The following is a 7,530-nucleotide window of genomic DNA, read 5'->3' as shown; positions in this document are numbered from 1 at the left end:
GTTCAAGGATCCTTTGATTGACCAATTTTACTTTAGTTGTGCTAAATCTTACACTCTTGATGACTTAGAGTTTAATATGAGATCTATGGAGTCCATTTCTCCAAAAATTCGAAGTCACCTTATTAATGTAAGATTTGAGAAGTGGTCTCGTGCATATTCTCGAAGAAGAAGGTATAAAATGATGACAACAAATCCTTCAGAGTACGTATATTCTATTTTGAAAGAGAATAGAAACTTACCTATTACCAGTTTACTCGATGCAATTAGAGATCTATTGCAAAAATGGTTTCATGATCGAAGGAAAGCTAGTTTGTCAATGAAAACAATTTTAACTCCTTGGGCTGAGAATATATTATGCAAATAACATGAAAATCAAGAAGTTTCAGGGTAAGAGTTATTTATTCTTTTTCATTTTTGTTTGTTTTTAGATATATAAAATTGATACGACAATGCTAGTCAGTAATAGATTTCTATCACTGTTTATATTTGGTATGTTTGTAATGTGTTGATTTCTTTTTTCATTTTTAGTTATTAGGTTCATCCTATTAACAATGTTGAATTGTCAGTAATGGATGGTGATAAACAATGCTTAGTAAAGCTTAATTGGGATCTTGCAACCATCGAGTATGGGATTTTCGTGAAATTTCATGCTCTCATGTGCTTGTTGTTCTTCAACTGCTTAACATGGATACTTATTCTTATGTATTTGATTATTTTTCTTCAAGCGCATTGTCATCGACATATATAGGTTGTGCTCAGCTTGTTGGAGTCCATTCAAATTGGAGGGTTTTAAATGATGGCATTATAGCATTACCTCATATTTTCAAACGTTCATCAAGAAGACCTAAAAGACAAAGGATCTCATCTGTAGGTGAAGCTAAAAGTAGTTTATTAAGATGCAGTTGTTGTCGTTGTAAAGGTCACAATTCTAGGACTTGCAAACTTCGCCAAATTAATCAATGATGTAATCATATAGTTACATTTTTCCCTTGTATTGCCAAATGAATTGATATTAGAATTTACGAAATTATTTTTCCCCTTTGATTGGTTCTATTATTGAATTTGTAAATTAATGGAACAATATCTTTATATGAATAAAATTCTTGAATTTCTTTGTTTATATCCTTTTCTGAATTGAAACATGTGATATTTATATTTATACTTATACACACTTATATACACTAATATCTTTCAATCAGTGTCTTATCATTTATACAAACTGATATCATTTATACAAACTGATATACCAATGTGTTGATATACACTGATGTCTTTCAATCGGTGTATATCATTGGTAGTGTATATCATTGGTAGAGTAATTTTTATATCATTGGTAGAGTAATTTTTTTTCTTCCTTGAAGATACTTCATGAAATAATGATCCATCTTCATGAAATAATGATCAACATATGGATATTGAACTTAGTCGATGGTGTTGTTGCAATGTTAGGAATGTTAGGATTATGCATGATTTATGAGTTGAGAGTTGATCTATCAAATGTCTATGGAATTTCAATTGTGTACCTAATAGAAGTACATTCAACATATATATCAAAACTGATAAAATCACATTATAGTTCTAAGTTTCTTATAGTAACATTCACAAAATAACATTGATGATGTTATCATTCAGTAGTATTCAATAAGTTGAGATTGAGATTGAGCTTAGTTGAAGCTTGAATCTTTGCATTCAATGTTTGCTTCGTTTCTCTCCTGAGCCTCTCATTCATTCATTTCCCTTCTAAGACAAGAATGAAATATCATGATATCATCAAAATTTCTGACGTTAAAAAAATTTGAAACTAAAATTGTAGGGATCATTCCTAAAGGAAAGACCCTCCAAAAATAAGCGTATGCCGCTTTAAGCAACGAGCACACGGTATTCTTTAGTAAAAGGCGAAAGAATAGTTCGCTCTGTGCTCGCTGCACGGCTCCGTGAATCTTTGATGCGGCAATTGGTGGCTTTATATAGATGCTGGATGTGTATACTAAATTCATCCTTCTCGATGTGGGAACATCGCATCAAGTTATTTCAATTTCTTTATAAAATAATTACTCCCTTTTTTATTTTATTTTATTTCTTTTTTTTTTCTTTTACAATAATAACTCCCATTTGTTTGAAAACGGACAATTCTTTTGCATCAAAGCAAATGCCTTTTTTTATATTCAAAAAGAAGAAAAAAAGAAAAAACCTTTTTTGACCAGTTACTGTTTGTTTATTTTGATATTTTTGTCTACGTATAAATTTTGATTTCCCAAATTATATTGTTTCTAAGGAAATATTTTATTATTAGTGAAGCAGTAGAGACAAATAATAAAAGAAATTGAAAAACAAACAAATCATGAAGCAAAGCTGAATCTATCTATGGTGCGTACTTTTCGAGTCAAATTGTCAAAAATCATAATCTCCGAACATGGTAAGTTAAGTCATGAGCGACAATGTTACTCTTGCGGTTGACCAAAATAAAGCTTCAAATAAATTTGGAGAGATCTAGGTCACAAATAACATCAACAATGATCTGAACTTCATTCATATATCATGTTTTTCCAACTCATAGATTTCAAATAATATGGGAATCAATTTCAGTCCAAATAAGAAATAAACAGTTTCAAGAGCTTTAGAAATGATTGAATTTTAGAAATTAGTTAAAAAAATAAAAACAAATTATAGAAACTGTGTTTTTACTAAACATTATAGAGAATATAATAAAACTTTTTAATCTTAAGATTAAATTGAGATCGAATTAAAATGAAGTTCAAGTTATGGAGAAGATATTGAAACTTTTAAAATAAAGGACAAATATTGAAATTAGGTCACGTTTTACCTCAAATAAATTTGGAGAGATCTAGATCATGAATGACATCAACAACGATTTGAACTTCATTTACATACCATATTTTTCCAACTCATGGATCTCAAACAACATGGGAATCAATTTCAGTCCAAAGAGGAAATAAAGAACTTCAAAAGCTTTAGAAATGATTGAATTTTAGAAGTTAGTCACAAAAAAAAAAAAAAATAATAATTATAGAAACTGCATTTTTAGTAAACATTATAAAGACCATTGTTGAATGAGAAATTTTGGATCAATCACAAATTGTCACGTCAATTACCAAATTAATGACGAAATTACAAATAATTGAATTTGGGACTAACTAAAAGTTGAATATGTCCCAATTTGAAATTGAAGTTATAAATTGGCAAATTTCAATGATGCTATGTATTTTCATTTTGACCATTTGATCAAATTAAATATTTTGATCTAATTAAATTAAAGTTTGGGCTAAAGTTAAATTGACCTAAGAATATGCTTATTTGACCCAAATATCAAAGAATGCCCAAATCCAATGAATTGGGCCCAAGGGTCAGATTCATGGACCTACCAAATCCAAGCCCACCTAAGAGTTCTATAAATAGAGAAGTTTTCTTGCGTACGCATTTAATTGAGAGAGAACAAGAGGATCAAGCACTAGAGATCAAACCACTTTGTATCAAATCAACACAAACACAAGTTCAACTCTACGAAACACGTTTCTCCAGAAATCTCGTTCAAACGACCATAATAAAACTTTTTAATCTTGAGATTAAATTGAGGTTAAATTAAAATGAAGTTCAAATTATAGAGATGATATTGAAACTTTTAAAATAAAAAACAAACATTGAAATTGAGCCACGTTTACTTCAGATGAAACGTAATCCATCCATAGTAATTTGAAAAGTGGGTTTAATTTGATCATGTTTGTTGCTATTTAAATGTGTTCCATAATCATAATGAATTGTGGGACTTGTCTCGAAATCTCTAATTAAAATGCTCATTTGATTAAGAAACAAAGGATGCTCAATCTAATTGTGTTTGAAAATTATAGGGGACCCACTACCTTTATCATTAATGTTAACTATGAGAATTATGAATATATCATATCTACTGTTACCTTTACCGTTACTATTACCAATGGGATCAAAATGTAATTGTAATGGTAACAGTAAATATTGATAGATTTATAATTCTAAGTAAACGTGAAAAGTAATCTAAGTATGTTTGCAATTGAGGCCTATTACGATTGATCTATTAATGAAATCACATTACGATTACACCAATTTCATTACGGATGGATAAATATAGCCTTATAATTGTATTCATAAATGTAATGAAAATTAATTAATTTAATCAAGAAAAAAAGATGTACATAAGAAATGATAAAAGAAAAATAAGACTGCGACGTATAAGCTTACTTAAAAAATAAAAAAATGAATCAAAAGTTGACGAGATAATACTAAATAATAAGAATCTTTTTTTTTAAGTACCTAAAATAATAAGATTCTTACAAGAATACCAATTTTGAATAGGCTTTAAGTTTCCAATATATCTTAAGCCGTCTTTAATTAAATATATAAATGGAAACTCCCAAGAATTCAATTAATAATTATTTGGAATCTTGTGATTACATTTTAATAATTTTTGTTTCCAATATAATCCGTTTATAATTGGACTAAGATGGCTGCTATTTAGAAGAGTTATTACTGGTTGTTTGGTTAGTTTGTTTGTCAATTCTTTTAAATAAATAGTATATTTATTTATTTAATGTTTTAAGAATGGTTATATGTTGAGTTTTTTTTTTTTTTTCCTCTCTTTTTTTGAAGAAATATATGTTGAGTTGGGTAGCCACCATACATATGTCTTATATGATCCTTCTTATACATGGTATTAAAATAAATATAGGGATAAAAAAGTATTAAAATAAATGTCAATTTAATCATAGTTAGAAACTTCAAATTATTTTTTTAATCACTTGCCTTATTTTCAATATAGCATAAGATGTGCAAGGGTTATCACTTTGGGAATTTTTTTTTTAAATAATGTTTTTTTTTAAAATATGACAAAAATAGGGTTGGAGGGAAAGATTTTCTAAGAATAGTTGTTTTGAGAAAGTATTGATAAAATTGGGGTAGTGAAATCGTGTACCATATACACGATTTTCATGTCGCATACTGGTGTACCCGGTACACGAGTACCGTTTAATCCAGTCAGCACCACGTCGGCTGACTGGTTGACCGGTCAGAGGCAAACTTGTGGAACCGATCCACGATTTACTTTTTTTTTCTTTTTTAAAAAAAAGTTTGTTGACTATTTTTTTTAATTGTAGATGTACAACAATATTAAAACTTTAGGAATTGGTCCACAAATTCCTTCATTATTAAACTTAATTATATATTTAATCTATAATGAAAATATTTTGCACTCATATTAAAAATATATATATATCATGATATTAAAGAATATTTACAATTAGTTCTTTAATTTACAATTTGAAAATGAAAGTTTACATGAAATTTAAAAATGACCCTCCTGGCCCCTACCCCTCATGGGGTTGTCTTCGTGTCTCTCTAAGTTAGGTTCACCTTGTTGTCACTGTCGTCTACGACGAATACGTCTTCGATTGGTGTCAACAACATTGAGTTGTCTTGTTTGTTGAATAATACCTTCTACGTTGACTTGTTTGTTGAATAATATCTTCTACGTTGACCAATGTTTGCTGACACATTGAACCCAATTTTGGTAAGTTGTTCTACACTGAATATTGTTGAACATCGTCGATAAAATTATTCTGTACAATAAAAAAAATAATATTAAACAATATTCATATTATATATATGGGAAATGTCTGATTTTAAATCTCTTATTATGCAGTAATAGTAAGCGTTGTCAGGTGTGATAAATCGCCTTGTGATCGAATTGTACCAGGGAAAGTAGTCTTCTGATACAGCTAGACCATTTGTTAATTCTCTCTGTGCACAACGAACATGTCGTCTATGCCAGTAGGATAAATATTTCGCATGGATTCGACGCTAGTCTTGGTCGTGTTTACCTCTCAAATCGATTTGGTGTAGTGCTAGGCTGTCTCTTATACACATCTAGATGTGTATAAGAGACAGGTTGGGAGTGTATAGGACAACGAATGTATCGTTTGTCGCAGACTGAACTGTCTCAACACACGATCTGGATGATGTCACTCTACTATATGGAAGCATATAAGAGGGTTAACGGTCAACCAGATGTCTTCACCATCATGACAATAATCAGGTAAGGATGACCAAATTTGTGTATGACGTCCAAATAATCTGACAAAAAAAAAATAAGTATACATATAAAATATTTTAAATATTCATTTATATACACATTTACTACCTGATTGTGCATCAGCATGTTGAATATTTTTTGTACACAAGCAACATATTTGCTGACTGTTCAAAGGCAACTAATACATCCCTCCATCTAAAATTATAAAAAATACAATTAATTTATATTCTTACATAAAATGGTAACGAAATAAATATATAAATGAAATATTACCTGGCACTAAGTGGACGATGATCTGGGGCCTGTAGTTGGACTTGTGGTGCTATAATTGGAAATCGATTATAAGCCCATACCTGTAATAGTATCAGTGGCCCCACTATTTCCAACTCTTGTGCGTTGGAAGCCCGACAAAGTTCTCTATACAACCATACAAGACATACACCACCCCACGAGTACGTACCAGCGTGTTTGAAATCAGACAATAGTGGGAGGAACATGAGAAGCACCAGAGTATTTGACTTGTCAGCAAATAAAAATCCTCCAATAAGCTGCAGAATGTATGATCGTGCGTACTTACTTACGCTAATGTCGTCGACATCGAGAAGTAATTCTGGAAACAAGGATGCCAACCAAAGGATACTCAATCTTGTTCCCTTCAGATCCTCTAGTAGAACGCCTAAGAGCTCTTCACAAACGTTCTTCCAGTCATACTATAGTGAACCTGTCAATGGTTGCACGTCCACTCGTAACCCAAATTGTATGGCAACATCTTGCAGCGAAATCGTACATTCCCCATAAGGCAGGTGAAATGTGTGAATTTCTGGTCTCCAACGCTCAATTAGAGCACTAATAAGGTGCCAATCAAGCTGGATAAAACCAATTTGTGCAACCCCAAGAAAACCTGCCTGCTGAACATATGGAATAATGCAGTGATCAAATGGGATAGTATGTTGTGCAGACGCCTCCCTTCTCCGACAACTCAACACTACAATGGAAGAACTATCCCATACTGTCTATGAACGATGCGTATTTTGTTGGTATAATTGTACAAAATTTGAAGGACCAGACTCCATTATCTAAAAAGTTCAAATTACATTACATAATAAAATTCATAACATAAAAGATACATAAAACGTACATAAAAAGATACAATTACATGAAATAAATTTATTATATAAATTCATTATAAGTACATAAAGAATACAAGTACATAAAATATGCAATTACATGAAAAATATAAATACATACAGAATACAAATACATAAAATATACAATTACATGAAAAATATAAGTACATAAAGAATACAAGTAAAAAAAAAAAAATACACCTAATGACTCGAAGACGACGAAGCACCCAGATTTATAAACTATATATTTAAATCAGCCCAAACAAATAAAAAAAATATAAGACCTAAGATTTAAGATTCATAAACATATACATATAAGATCAG

The 7,530-nt window shown here is 30.3% G+C and overlaps 1 non-coding gene across 1 annotated transcript; it reads right to left on the bottom strand.

Annotated features, from left to right (window-relative positions):
• Positions 1 to 1,815: 1,815 nt before the first annotated feature.
• On the bottom strand, positions 1,816 to 1,932 carry LOC120082288. The gene has a single exon (XR_005483120.1). It is a non-coding gene; the product is annotated as a U5 spliceosomal RNA (small nuclear RNA).
• Between the last annotated feature and the right edge of the window lie 5,598 nt (positions 1,933 to 7,530).

This window comes from Benincasa hispida, chromosome 7, assembly GCF_009727055.1.
Source record: "Benincasa hispida cultivar B227 chromosome 7, ASM972705v1, whole genome shotgun sequence".
Lineage (NCBI taxonomy): Eukaryota > Viridiplantae > Streptophyta > Magnoliopsida > Cucurbitales > Cucurbitaceae > Benincasa > Benincasa hispida.
Note: the sequence above shows the minus strand (reverse complement) of the source record. Positions and strands in the feature narration are given on the sequence as shown.